This window comes from Thermobia domestica, chromosome 11 (assembly GCF_964235325.1).
Source record: "Thermobia domestica chromosome 11, izTheDome1.hap1.1, whole genome shotgun sequence".
Lineage (NCBI taxonomy): Eukaryota > Metazoa > Arthropoda > Insecta > Zygentoma > Lepismatidae > Thermobia > Thermobia domestica.
The window spans coordinates 86,287,714-86,302,104 of NC_137464.1; the positions used below are offsets into that span (position 1 = coordinate 86,287,714).

Genomic DNA, 14,391 nt, shown 5'->3' on the forward strand with positions numbered 1-14,391 from the left:
TATGATAGATAATGGACCCCTATACATGTCCATATAACTATATAAGGTATTAGGACCTCATCAAAGGGGGATAAATTGGGCCAAAAACCAAACACGTGGTTGTACTAAAATTTGGCAATTTTGTACCCCTAAAAGGGAACGAGGTGAACCACCCAAATTTATAGTGATCTATATTGGGGTCCTATACTATAATACCAAATGTTTAAATTGAGCAATTTCCAAAATTAAAGGGGTGGGCCAAGGTACCCCTCCCAAAAATTTAAAGGGGTGCACAAATGTACCTATGTCTTATATGTAATGGATCCCTATACATGACCATATAACCATATAAGGTAATAGGACCTCATCCAAGGAGATAAATTAGGTCGAAAACCAAACACGTGGTACAACGTATTGCTTACGTTTATATTTTGGCAATTTTGTACCCCTAAAAGGGAACGAGGTGGACCACCCAAATTTATCATAATACATATTAGGGTCCTGTACTATAATACCCAATGTTTAAATTGGTCAATTTCCAAAATTTAAGGGGTGGGCCAAGGTACTCCTCCCAAATTTTTCAAGGGGTGCATTAATATACCCATGTCTTATGAAAGGGAATGAACTCCTGTATACGCCCATATAACTATATAGGGTAATAACACCTCATCAAAGGGGATAAATTAGGTCAAAACCCCCCGAAATTTGACTTTTTGGCAATTTTTTACCTATGAAAGGGAACGACATAGACACCCAATACTGGTAGAGGTATATACTGTGGTCCTAGGCTACCGCACCAAATTTTTAGATTTGGCAATTTCCAAAATTTAAGGGGGGTGGTCCTATGTACCCCTGCCAAATTTTAGAGGGGGTGGTCCTAGGTACCCCTCGGTCATTGACCCCGGGCCAATGTCATTGACCTTTGACCTATGACGTCACAAAAGTCGGGGTCAAAGTCCAAAACGCGGTCAGGTGACGCTATTACTACTTCGTGCATGACTCGAGCTTCTATATTCCTGCTATGATTCTTCTGTTATATGCCGCAAACATGATGCGAAGATGTGTCAAACATTTTTTTGAAATATTTATTGGTAATATATATATGTAATCAAAGGTGTACCATTTAATATACTAAATCTATGGTAGCGATACAATATGATAAAATGTCACAAGTAATAATTGGTTGTTGAAGTTTGACGTTCATTTCTAACATCGAGGCTATATAATAAGCGGAATTGACAGTTAAAGATAACCACCATAGTGTGTTACACAATCTGCCATCGGGAATCGAATCCGGAACCCCGCGCTCCGAAGGTGTGCGCTAGCCATTGGGTTAGCGGTGAAGGCTCAAGTAATAAAAACTTTATAAAATAAAAATTTTATCACAGTAAGAAAATGTACCAAGTGATAATGAGAAAGTATTTGAACATGACAAGCAGTGTTTCTTTCACAAATAATGTTCCGGGGGGGGGGGCACACTTAGTATTCTGAGGGGGCACTGCTGATACTATTCTATTTATTATTATATTATAAACGTATTATTTTGGTCTGCTCCGGGGGGTACTCTCAGAGCTTCGGGGGGGCTATGCCTCCCGAAAACGGCTCTGGAAGAAACACTGATGTTTATACATAGAAAGAAAACATAAGTAAGTCACAGCCGTGAAAGCAAAAAGCTTCAAAATTGAGAAGATTGACACAAGGAAAGAAGGCTTATTATTCACTTGGACAGGCGTATAAATTCAGGAAAAGGGGGAAAAGATGTAATGTAAAGCAGTATGGTGTAAAAGTTAGCTGTGCTATTTATTAGAGCTTAGCATTCCTTTCCAACAGAGAGGCTATACTTGATGTGGACCTATAGTTTCTGGTGGTTTCCAAACCACTGTAATGCGTTCAAATTGAATTCTAAACTACCTGCACCAAAGGCACATATTAGCCACTAGAGCAGTTGGGAAGGCGGTGGAAAATTTTAACGTGAGAAGTATATGTGTAAATAGTGAATAAATTGTATGCATTTAGCGTAAATGTACACACTTGATTCCTTTCCTCCACTCAGCACCACGCTGACTATGGTGCAATAATGTCATTCCAGATTTGCTTGGAGGCAGAGGGTAAGATTCTCTCATATAGGTGGGTTTTCAAGTATTTTATTTGTATATTATAGTATCGATCAGGTCTCGGGCAGGGGAGGGGGTCTATTGGATCCGGACCTCCTCCAAAACTTCCTAACTCAACCTCAGCATACATTTCTACACTTTCTTAATAAAAGTATACGGGTTCGATTTCCGGCGGGAGCTCATGTGGTTCGGATTCCAGTTAATCAGTAGGTCCACGTCTCATATAGCCTCGTTGCTGAAAGGTACGTTAAAATCAACTCAATAAAACTATAGTTGTTTAACAGGGAAATGATTAATGTAACATGAATACTCAATCTTACACTTCATCTCTACTCTTTCTCTTATAAAAACAATCTAATTCTATCATTTTCAACAAACTTAAAAAGTTCGTTACTGAATTCTGTATGTCTGTGTATGTGTGCGTCTGTTATTTGCGAATTTTTTAAATTTCGGCCATTCATTCGATAGAGCATTGAAACTATCTGAAAGAAGTGATGGTATTTTTCGCGTCACTCTTACCGTTCTCGAGATATTGCCCAAAAAAGTTCCAATTTCGGGAGATTTAAAGACCCATATCTCGGGAACCCTAAGTCATAGAGAGATGATATTTTGCCAATTTTTCAAATTTTAATCTCTCCATTTTGGGCATGTGTCTTCGTAAAAACAACATACCGTAGAATGTTTTAACAGAGCTCTCAATCAAAACATGTGGAAAAAAATTTAGTACTCAAGGAAATTATAAATGGATAGATATATTCAGGGTCGGATCCAGAATTTTCTGTGGGGGGTGCACAAATAACTACCTATACATTTGAATTGAATTGAAATTTTTTAAATGCTTTTACGCGTCTGTGGTGTGAATGAGGAAATGTCCTGGAAATACTAAGTGTCTATTCTTGGTGAATTATTTTCTTTCAACTTTTAGAAAATTGACTTAAACTATCGATTTTGCAAAATTTCCCTTTGTTTTAAGCCCACACGGAAACATGACAGCACAAATTTTCGGAAAATGTTGCTTTTTTCACTGCTAGATTCTCACTTCAGGTAGTGTATATCTACAATGAAAGGGGTGCACATGCACCTTTGCACCCTCCTAAATCCGGCCCTGGATATATTACCAGAATTGTTTAATGAGTACAGTAATAAAGCACAGAGAACAATTGGTATAAAGCCTGTAGAAGTTAATAAGAAAAAATAATTCTTTTTAAGTTCGTTTTGGCAATGCTCTTGGAGCATTCTCAATTTGTTTTTCTGAAAATACAGATAGAAGTATTTTACAATTACTTGTCATCTTTTCGCATGCAGAATAATACGCGTTAAGTAATAGATATAGTACCTTGTAGGATTCTATCATACACATATCTCAAACTTTTGAAGATGGCAATTGCGCTCCGTCAAGGGTTAAATGACGCCCCTGACACAGTATACAAACACGCGCCAAAGATCGATTTATATAGCCTACACTTTGGTTGAATGTGCAAAATGTTGAATACATGCATGTATGCGTGTAATTTCATTCTCTTCTTCTTTGTTGAAAAATCTTACCGCTGAAACGTCGAGATAATTACAATAATTTGCTTTTAGTTGAAGGTCAATATTGCTGTAATAGCTCACTGTACGACAAAGAATTTCTGCAACTTCCTCCTGTTTGGTATCACTTGAAAATAAGGCAACAGCGTATTAAAAAAAAAAAAAAAAGTATTATATCATCGCCAGTTCTGAACTCTGAATATAGTATGGTTGAAACACTGATTTGCTCTCGTAATTATCGACACTGGCGACAGATTATCAGTTAAACCATAATTTCCTAACAAATCGTAACCTAATTACTTCAGTAAGACTTGCAGATTTGCAAAGTAATGCTGACGGGACTGTCTGTTCTGTGAAACATGAAATACGGTTCACATGCAAAAATAAAACCCAGGGAAAGTGTAGTGAAGTAGAAGTAGTTACTGAAAACTTCATGAGCGATTTGCGTTGTGACTTCGTCGGTTTCTATTCAGGAATATAAAGTAAGTATTCAGTGTTACCAACTAGCTTGTTGAGGAGTTACTATAATAATAATGCTTTTTTTAAAAAATATATATATTGTATATATCCAATAAGTTACACTGTAAAAGTTATTTTAATTTCAAACACTTACAAAATTCAAGATGATTAGAAAAAGTCGTTTGTGCATTCCTCAAATCATTAAGGGTATACTGTGAGAATCTCAATATAATTTGTCCAGTATGACTTCCCATAGGGGGAACTAGCGGGGGAGAAGGAGGCCAGACCCCTAGGAGCTATGCTGGCTATATCGTTTTTTTTTTTTTTTTTTTTTTTTTTTTTTTACTGGAAGAAAATAATGTGATAAGTGTAGGTCTACATCAATTTACGCAAAATCCTTTTAGTAGCATTTGCAATCGACACATTTAATAGTGACTCTACACCTATCATTTTATTTATTTATTTTTTAAATATGGCCTTGGTACCAGAATATAATTAAAGTAGCTGGACCACTGTGACAGTGGGTAGTACAGCGGCTATATATTTTTTTACTTGAATAACTTCATTAATACGTGTTAACTATCAAGTAATTAACATCCTTGTCGAAATACAGTTTATTATCTTCTTTATATATCTTCTTTATATGATAAAGAAGTTTATAATTATTATTATTAGTTGATAGTAGTAATAGTAATATAATTATAGGATGATAATGTTTGAATAGTTAAGATTCTCGGATGGATCAATCTATGCAAAGTGATCGAGAAAAAAGAAAAAATGCCTCTTTTTCGTCATATGACGTCATTCCTTAATACCTTGACCCTCTTCTGCTCAAAAATACAAACGCGCTTTGTTGTGTGTTATGGTATACTAAAGGACGAACTATTCTCAAAATTTCACTTTTTTTTTTTTTTTTTTTTTTTTATCCAGGCCCTTTGGAGATAATTCCCCAACTTCGCGATTTTTTTTGCAGGCCTTTGTGAGCAGATACAGGTCTGTAAATTTTGGTGTGTTAACTTATGACCCCGAACTATATGCACACACAAATTCATACCTCTACGTCAGTTGTTTCCTCTTCCCAAACATGTCTTCAATGTCCAAAAATTTTGCTACTGTAGACCCTGATTTCACTCCCTTCAAGTGGTTTCAGGCAAAAATTTAAGATCAAAATTTTAGCTCTGCACGAGTTGGAGACGTCCAGCAATTTTCAATTCAAAACAACGTAAACGCTTAAAATTAAAAAAAAAAAATTAAAAAACGCCAAATGGCGGCAGCCGCTGCGTCGCCAAAGAATGTTGTAAAAAAATAATTAATTGTGGATTTGAAGTACCCTGATCAGTGGCGTAGGGAAGGGGGGAAGAGCCCCACAAAGAGGTCCGACAATGTATATTGGTACTTTGATGTTTGTAATTTTTAATATTTTTATGTTTACCGTATATATTTTTTGTTTGTAATTTTTCTATATGTACCTATAACAGCGCTCCTCCCCCCCCCCCCAAAGACATCATGGCTACGCTACTAACCCTGATGTAAGCAGTCATGAAAAAATTAGATTTTTTTGGAGATGGTCGAGCGGCACATGCTTGTATATGATCACTTAGAATGGATTCACTCGGATGAAATTATTAGAGTTACGTTTTTCTTTTTTAAAATCCAAATCCAAATAATAATAATAATAATAATAATAATAATAATAATAATAATAATAATAATAATAATAATAATAATAATAATAATAATAATAAATAAAACAAAAGAGCTGAATTCTTCCACTACAAATCTCAAGCGATTGTAAAGATGCACGGTGGCTCAGTGGTAGAGCGCTTACCTCTGGTGAGTGGGGTCCTGGTTCGATTCCCGACCAAGTAAGTTTGTGTTGGACAACATCGTACTCGTGGGTTTTCTCGGAGCACTCCCGTTTCCTCCCACTTTCTAATTCCACCAATTCTTCCATAATCATTCACTTGCTTTAATTATTGTCTTCCTTAGCCTAACAGACACAAACGTGGGACGTTAAACTCAAAGAGTTCATTTTTCAAGCGATTGCAAGGGTCGTTTACTAATGACTTATTTTTGGCAAAAGTGATTTTTCTCGAAAATGACTCTAATGATTTTGTCTCTATTTAATACATCAATATTTCATTTATAATTCTATAATAGGGTAAAAAAATACAGAAATAGTAGGATGCTCTTGTGGGTGGGTTCTTTTCAGGTGACTTTCTTTAAAAAGGACTCAAGTGTTTCTTCATATTTCACAAATAAAAACATGTTTCATTAATAACGCTACAGTACGGTAACGTGCATAAAGAGTAGTTTATTCTTGTAGTTGAATTACTCTTTTTCTTTTTAGTTTTTATTTTTATTTATTTATTTATTTATTTATTTATTTGTTTGTTTTGAGAATTTTCTCAAATATGACTCATGCGATTTTGTCGACATTTCATAAATAAATACTTCACTAATTATTTATAAACATACGTAGCAATAACATGTGATGTAAGCCATTTCTCATTAAAAATTCTATAAAGTATGGTTTACTTTTAGAGTTTAATTTTCCTCGGACAAAGTGTTCTCCAGTTCTTTTGTAATTTTTCTCGTATTTCACACACACACACACACACACACACACACACACACACACACACACACACACACACACACACACACACACACACACATACACATACACACACACACATACACACACACACACACACAAATCAGTAATAACTGCAGCATAACAATTTAAAAAATTCGATTAAGTCTAGTGCAGTGGCCAGTATTTTGTATTTATTTAGTTGAGTTGATTGTGAGTTCAACGTCCCTTTTAACAGCGAGGCTATATAAGATGTGGACCTACTGATTAACGTGGAATCCGAACCACATGAGCTCCCGCCGGAAACCCGGGTCTGCTACGCCAAAGGCGCGGACGCTAAAAAATTAACCATGAAGGAGCTCTTGTACTTATTTACTGGAAGTACATTGTAATATACGAGCAACCACATTTGCACACAAAAAATTCGAGCGTAACGTTCTTGCTCCATTTTTAAAAACTAAATCATATTATGTTGCAGTTATGCTGAAACGTTTATATGAGAAATACGAACGTTTCCGACTCAACAGTGAATTACCCTTTCGGATTCTTTTTTTTTTTTTAATGGGAAATGACTTACCCACTATTGTAGGGTCATAAATGAAATTATTTATTAAATATCAACTAAGTAGTGTGAAGGCCCTCTATTCTGGGTCCTATTTCTTTCTTTCTTTTTTTCTTTTTTTTGTGAGACCATTACTCTTGGGAATGCACATATTTTTAATTTATATATAAAAAAATGAAAGGGACTATGTTTGTGGCTTAATAACTCTTGAACCACATAACCGAATTCGATCGAATTTTCAACATAAATGGGGTTCGGGACTGGGATAGTTTTACTATTCACTTTGACGCTACAACGTAGGGGACGGGGAAGGGAGGAATATTTAAAAATGATCGAAAATGATCAACATTAATGTCGAATCCATAGTTTTTGGGTTTGCTCAGATGAATACTGACACTTCCGATGCCGTTTAAATCCAAATGCAGCCCTACAACTTGGGGAGCTCAGTATAAGCGAAAATAACCGATATTAGGTCGATTCCATAGTTTTCTGGGTCGCTGAGATGAACAGTGAAACTTCCATGTCGTTGAGATGAACACTAATACCGTTTAAAGCCAAATTCAGACCTGCAACTTGGGGGATGGAAGGGATGATAGGCCTATATAAAATGATCGAAAACGACCGATATTAGTGTCGAATCCATAGTTTTCTGGGGCGCTGAGACAAAGAGTGACACTTCCGATGCTCTTTAAATCGAAATTCAGCCCCGCAACTTGGGGGATATATATATGAAATGAAATGAAATGAAATGAAATCTGTAAGTTTTACGTCCCACGACATGCCGGTTAGGCTAAAGGAGACGGTGATGATGAGAGATGAGTGAAATGGTGGAATGAAGAAAGTGGGAGGAAACGGGAGAACCCCGAGGAAATCCACGAGCACGGTGTTTGTCCACCACAAAGTCCACACGGCGCAAGCTGGGATCGAACCAGGGACCCCAAGCAATGGAGGTGAACGCTCTACCACTGAGACCCGCGCCCCCGCGGGATATATATATATATATATATATATATATATATATATATATATATATATATATATATATATATATATACATACAGTGATCAAAACAATGATCAAAAATGTCCGTCAAGAGAAAAAAAAAACATCGTCTATCAGAGAGGGATATATAGTAAAAAGTTACTGACTAATGGAACATATTACTAATTTTTCTTACTTTAATCCAACTTTGTGAGTAATTGACACCATAAAATTTCGATAGATTAACAATCATAATTCAAATGAACTTCCGGAAAATTATCTCAGATTTTTAAATCGATCTCATCTGTTAAAGTCCTATTTGCTTGGATTCATAGTTTATTGTCACTAGCCACATTAGTGACTACCCTTGGATACATGGCTTTATGATCTAATACTTTCTACTATATCTGTACCGAAAAGGATTCCACGGGAATAACGATATATAAATTGATCTCCAGGTGAATCGCATGTTTCCCTTCTGAAAAGGTACTTTGAAAAAGGCAAAGATGAAAATGCTTAATTAAATGTTTCGTTTAGGAAAATGAAATGAAATTTTTGAGTCTTATGTCCCACGATTATGCCGGCTAGGCTAAAGCAGACGGTGATGATGAGCAATGAATGAAATGGTGGAATGAAGAAAGTGGGAGGAAACGGGAGAACCCCGAGGAAATCCACGCACACGGTGTTTGTGCAACACAAAGTGCACTTGGCGGGAGTAGGGTTTGAACCCGGGACCCTTTGAACCAGAGGTGAACACTATACCACTAAGCAACCGCGGCCCATGTTTCGTTTAGAGTACTGCGCTATTTGGAATATTACATAAACAGGAATCTTATATAAAAAGAAAAACGGAACGGACACCGAAAGTTTCCGAAATTTAGGTGAAGGGAAAAATGGAGAAAATTAGATGGAGCAGACAATCAATGAGGAAGTACTGGGAATAGAGGAGGCGAGAAAGGACCATATTAGCACATATTAGACAAACACAAACTGATTAGGAAACTTTTTGAAGAGACTGTATTCTAGGGGAACTGATAGAAGGTGTGTTAAAAATAGAAAATTTGATTCTGTAAATCACTTCATTTGTACAAATTATTGGACAGATTTAATATATTTGTCACATTATTCAAGCTCATTACAACGATTTTTGCTGAATTGACAACAATGTAATTATTTCTGGTTGAACATAATGGTTTTGTCGATAAAATCTGGCATTCCCCAAGGAACTGTTTAATGTTCCATACTAATCCTTTATTGATCTAGACAGTGGCGTATTAAGGATTTTGTTTCGGGTAGGCTATGCACAACACGTGAATAAGCACTTTTAATTTTCCTTTGCAATGCATACAAATTTTAATGAAGTTTTCATATAAGAAATTTATTTCAGGGGGGGGCTTGAGCCCAACAGCCACCCCCTAAATACGCCACTGGATCTATAATTCTTGTTTATCTTTAATCATTATCTAGTAACTCACTTGGCGCAATTGTTCAAAATGTACTAGCTCATAATGATATTGATGTTTTCATTGATGTTAAGCTTATATCTATCCATATATATATATATATATATATATATATATATATATATATATATATAGGAGTTGGACAAATAATCTAAAACTTTACAAAAGTGTGAAAATCATACCTAGTATGGTGTGGGGCCGCCTTTTACGCCCAAACCAGCTTGGATCCGACGTGGAATGGACGTATACAGCTTCTGAATCGTGGTGTGCGGAATTTTGTACCATTGTTCCTCCAAAACATGCTCCAGTACCTTAAGGGATGCTGGTGGAGGGTAATGAGACCGAACAGACCTTTCTAACTCACACCACAATGACTCAATGATGTTCAGATCTGGTGATTGTGCGACCCTGGGGAGGTGTGCTAGCTCCTGGTCATGCTCCTCAAACCATGATTTCACCGTTTTTGCAGCATGACAGGGTGCCAAATCATCTTGGTTGATGCCATCACCATCAGGGAACAATATTTGGGCCATGGGTGGAACCTGGTCCCCCAAAATGGCCTCATACGCCTTAGCATTCATCATTTCATGCAGAGCTATGATGGGACCAGGGCCGCCCACAGGGGGGATGTATGGCGCAAGCTGCGCCATTGAGAAAAATTTTGGGGGGGATTTTACTCTACTTTCGAACTAGCAATTTTACTATCGGAATAGCATTAAAACACGATTTTGAGAAGCTAATTTTCAAAAATTTTCCGGGGTGAACCCCCGTACCCCCTGCTTCGATACTCGATGAATGAAGTACCGCGCAAGTAGCCGTATGAAAGGAAAGGTTGGTTCGTTTTAAGAGAGAAGGGCCGCCCACAGGAGGGATTAATAGCGCAAGTTGTGCCATCGAGAAAAAAATTGGGGGGAATAAAAAAATTGGGGAAGAATTTTATTCTAATGTCGAATAAGTAATTTTGCTGTCGTCAGAATAACATTGGAACACGATGCGATTTTTTTTTTTTTTTTTAAATCTCGAGAATGAATCCCCTACCCCCTGCTTAGAAACTCTATGAATGAAGTACCTCGCAAGTTGCTAGGCCTATATGAAAGGATGGGCTGGTCCGTTTATCGCTTTGTGTAGGTAATTTACCCATTTTCTGCTGGGAGCATTTATTTATTTATTATTTATACCATGTACGACACTTAATAAGTAATGCTGTTCATTTGCTACATGATGTATAATAAATGAGTTAATGGTAATATTTTGTATAGTTTTCTGTTTGTTCGATTACATTTTCCAGGGCCTGCGGTAAACTGAAAACCAGCTCAAAAGTGGCCCGTGAGAGGTCGCTCCAGTAGTATTCTATATATTCAGCTGAAGCCGGCTAGGCAGTTGTTCGTTTTTCGCAGATCCTGGAAAATGTAATCACACATTCACACACATAGTACACTACCAAGACTACTAATAAAAGTAATGCCATTTTTTATAATTACTACTGCCCCTACTACTACTACAAGCATTCTATAATACTACTACAGGAAATAAAAACAACAAAAATAACAATTACTAGTACTATAAAAACTACTGCTACACTGGACAATTGTTTTTAGAAGACTTGAGTTTTGAGGAAGGAAGAAATTATTAGTTTTTGGGGGGAGTGCGCCATCAGCTTTGGGGGGGATGGGCACCCCTGGATGGGACCTGCAGAAAATCACGATATCACTGAACATACTGTAACAGAACCACCCCCATGCTTTACAGTTGGGAGCAGATAGTCTGTATCATAGGCCTGCGACGGTGTTCTGATTGTTCTCCATACGTAAACACGACCGGTTGTTGGAAACAAGGCGAAGGTTGATTTATCGCACCATATTACGTGTTTCTTCTGCTCATGAGTCCACGGCTTGTAGTCCTTGCACCACTGGATACGTCTCTTCGCATTTACTGCTCTGACTATGGGTTTGGCGATAGCGGCCCTACGATGAATTTTCATTTCACGAAGTTCCCGTCGCACTTTTTTCGATGAAACCGGGTTCTGTAGGCCGGAATTGAATTCAGACGTAATTTGCATTGCAGTGGTCTTCTTTTTAGCTGCTACAATCCGTTTTAATGCCCTCCGGTCCCTATCTGACAGGATTATTTTTCGACCACTGTTGTGCTTTCCAGACGTCATTTGCCCATGAATTGTGTATGCTCTCGTAACATTAGTGCCTTTCGATAGCCCCACAATGTTCGCCACTGTTGCCACTAAAGCTCCAACCAGACGGGCACCAACGATCATGCCTCTTTGGAAGTCTGTCAGGTCGCCCATTTTACCGCACCAGTTCCACATCACGACACTCACAGGTGAACTGGTTACTTTTGACGGAAGAGGAAGGTCCACATGACACATTGAAAACAAGAAAGAATCGGCAACCGCAACACGTGATGTACAGTTGAGGGCCAAACTTTCGTGTCCTGTATGAAATGTTTAAATTTTTTATCTACCCTTATATATATATATATATATCCGCAAATTCAGCATATGATCAATGACCATAGTTTGCGCTTTATCCAGTGTAAAGAAAGTAGGTTTGAAGCCCATTTTATCCAGTGTATACCTGAGTGTCAAGGGGGACTATAGCCCACCCGTTGGATCCGAGCCTGTAATATACTATCAGAATACCCGTTCTTCACACAGGGAGAATACATTTTATTTTGAACATGAAGGGATGATTTTTTTAAATTGGCATCAGAAGTGTCACTGTTTGCCTCAGCGACCCCGAAAACGATGGATTCGACACCAATATCGGTTATTTTCAATGATTTTAATATATTTTCCCCTCCCCCGACTTGCGGGGCTGAATATGGATTTATACGGCATTGGAAGTTTCACTGTTTATCTCAGCGACCCCGAAAACTATGGATTCGACATAAATGTTGGTACGTGGGAGACCCGGGCTCCATTCCCGGTGGAAGCTCATGTGGTTCGGATTCCACGTTAATCAGTAGGTCCACGTCTCATACAGCCTCGCTGCTGAACGGGACGTAAAACTCAAATTCAATTCAACTCAATAAATGTTGGTAATTTTCGATCACTTTTAAACATCCACTCCTCTATGTTGTACCGTCAAAGTGAAATAACAAAAACCATCCCAAGCCCGAACCTCATCTATGTTGAAAATTTGATCGAGATTGGTCGGGTGGTTCAAGAGTTATTGTCACAAACATAATGACTTTCATATATATATATATATCTATATCTATATCTATATCTATATCTATATCTATATCTATATCTATATATATATATATATATATATATATATATATATATATATATATATAAGATGTCTAAATGCATTTTATATGTATGTCAAGATGCATGTTAGGAATTTACATAAATTCAAATTTTGATAGCGTTAGCCACTTATTACAAATCCTTGATTTCTCCTGCAGTACAATACCTTGCTTATTTGGTCTAGTTCGTGTACCACATTAGCTTGCTAGCCATTGTTCGTTATAGAATCTCAGACAAGTCAATTAATGAAACTAACATGCGAATAATAAAGAGACTAACAAAATACTCGTTTTAAAAGAAAGGAAATTGTTTTATTTCTCTATACAATGGTAAATCGCAAAATCAAACTGTCAGTCAGGCTCTGTTTCTACACTTAATTTTTTGAGAATCAATTCACATTTGTGACCCCGCATAATGTAGTCGCGAATGCTGTCGTCTTTAGTGCGAACGATCCCGAGGACAATCGATCGAACAAGTGTAAATGCTTTTCCATTCCAGCCATCCTGAGTGAGGTTTTCCTCATTCACACCAGGCAAATGCTCGGATGGTACCTAACATATAGGTCCCAGGCTGCTTCTGTCCTCCCCCGATCCTTTCTTTCTTCCTTTCCTTCGGATAGTGTGATCGTCGAGGGACGTCATCCCTCACATGTGACGGGCTAACATTGCCATAGATGCCGAAAGTCCAGAAATCTAATTACTAAAACCTAAATCCTAAACCAATTCACAATCTACTCGTAATATAAGTCTACAGTCCGAAATTTAGGCTTGTAATAGTTCAAAGGTCGTGTAAAGGCTTCCTCTTGAAATAAGCAGCATTCCACCTAGCACAGAAGTCTTTACTCCTGAAAAAAATTCCCGACCCGCATTGTGCAAAATTAAGATGTTAACATTGTAATGTGTAAATTTTGTTAATACATATTTTTGTTAAACTTTTATTATTATTATTATGCTTACTATTTTAGGTATTTCCTGTTACAGTTGTTAAATGTTTCAGTGTAAAATTGCCAATGTACTGTATCTGAAACTATCAATTAAATAAGTAAAGATATAACGTCAAGAAGAAGGTAGCTTTAAAGAAGAGGAGGTAATGGGTTTGGACACAATGGTACCCAAACCTAAAGCTTATCAAAATCGATAGCTTATTATTCAAAGAAACACGACTTCAAGGATTAAAATTGTAGAGACAGTAAAAAATGGTTGTGTTAATTCAACTCAATTTTAACACAGGGCAGTGGTTCCAGCGTGACTACTACTATGTGGTGTTAGTTAAACACATACCCCGCTGTGTTGGCGTTTAAAATATGTTAAAATATGTTAAATCCCTATATGCGTAATGTGTTTACATTATGCTGAGTCTAAAAAAAAAAACTTTAAACAAGTAAAAAAAATGTACTCCAGTGGCTAGTAATTGAAAGGTGAACCACCAACCTTTCAATT

The 14,391-nt window shown here is 37.1% G+C and overlaps 1 protein-coding gene across 1 annotated transcript in view; it reads left to right on the forward strand.

Moving 5' to 3' along the window:
* The first annotated feature begins 3,835 nt into the window (after positions 1 to 3,835).
* LOC145664254 (UDP-glycosyltransferase UGT5-like) overlaps positions 3,836 to 14,391 on the forward strand; it is a 42,490-nt gene continuing 31,934 nt past the window's right edge. Inside the window, exon 1 of the mRNA XM_081730759.1 lies at positions 3,836 to 4,105. The gene's annotated coding sequence lies outside the window, so the exon portion shown is untranslated. The remainder of the gene's footprint in view (positions 4,106 to 14,391) is intronic.